Source organism: Athene cunicularia (assembly GCF_003259725.1).
Source record: "Athene cunicularia isolate RWA chromosome 10 unlocalized genomic scaffold, athCun1 chr10_part1, whole genome shotgun sequence".
NCBI lineage: Eukaryota > Metazoa > Chordata > Aves > Strigiformes > Strigidae > Athene > Athene cunicularia.
This window is the reverse complement of record NW_020799112.1, coordinates 21,868,694-21,869,905: the sequence shown is the minus strand read 5'-3', so window position 1 is coordinate 21,869,905 and position 1,212 is coordinate 21,868,694. Positions and strand designations below refer to the sequence as shown.

Below are 1,212 nucleotides of genomic sequence, written 5' to 3'. Positions count from 1 at the left end.
TAGACATTTTTCTGTTTCACTCAGAACACCTACAGAACTGATAAAAGGTTGGATATATGAATTACTATTTTGGAAAGCATAGTGTTATAACAAATACCATCAGATATATTTCATATCATTTTGATACGAAGTGGTCATATTTTTGCTTTCTGTGATATATTGTTGGGCTGAATATTAAAACATGCTTTTGGTACTTGATCTAAAGTTATTCATAACTAAATTAAATATTTGCTTGGAAGTATTTACTGAATCTAGACAGTTGGTTTTCAGACAACTTTGGTAGCTCCATATAGTCAATTCCTGTTAACTTCTTGTTTTTCTGTTCTTCACCAAAGCGGAACGAGTTGTGTTTCATTATGGTTTTATATATATATATATATGGGGGGAGTGAGTGTGGGGCTTCATTGCCAGCTGGGGTTCAACCATGACAACACAGCAAAATCAAAATAAATCAGATATTGACAGTTATTCCCAGAATGACTGAAATAACAGATTTATTTTCTTAAAGCTAGGTGTCTCATCTAAGTCTATGGGAAAAAAAAGATGGAGATGTATTTTTATAGAGTATGCTGGAAATTGGGGTAGTCGTATACCCTACTTCTGTCAATGGCAGTGTTTAAATAACTGTCTTGAAAGGATGCACAAGTCAGCAAGTGTTTTGAAAAGGTTTGATCCACGGGATGATAAATACAGGGTATCATCTGTGAGATGGGTGGGATAGCACCATATTCACTTGAAGTTGTTTTAAACAGTAAAACCTGAGGCTTTGTCAAAGAACCGTTGGTCCTGAGTGTTTTGGGGTCCAGCGTACAGGAGAACACCGGGTTGCCAGGGTTTGTGCAGAGAGGCAGATGAGGAGATTGGTTCTGCTCAGTGGTCAGACTTGATGGCAGTTCCTTGGCAGAAGTCATCTTCTTTCCCTATTAGAAGACATATTTTAATTCAGCCTTTCAAATAACAGGGCAAAGCATTTCAAATCTGTTAAATGTTTGTGGTCAGAGCAAATGTTGCTCAAGATGTGTATTGAAATACAGGCACGGTGGAGAGTGAGGAACTTAACGCTGCTGACTTTTGACCTTATTTAGTAAACTGTTGGCAGTGATAAATTAGTCCATTGACTATGAAGTAGTAGCAAAAATTTGGAATTTGCATCAACTTCTGCATTAGTGATAATCTTGAGCATAGAAAATATCTTAATATGTGTGGTAGAAA

At 36.6% G+C, this 1,212-nt stretch overlaps 1 protein-coding gene across 1 annotated transcript in view; it reads left to right on the top strand.

Annotated features, from left to right (window-relative positions):
* DNAAF4 (dynein axonemal assembly factor 4) overlaps positions 1–1,212 on the top strand; it is an 8,866-nt gene that overhangs the window by 5,718 nt on the left and 1,936 nt on the right. The window lies entirely within an intron of this gene.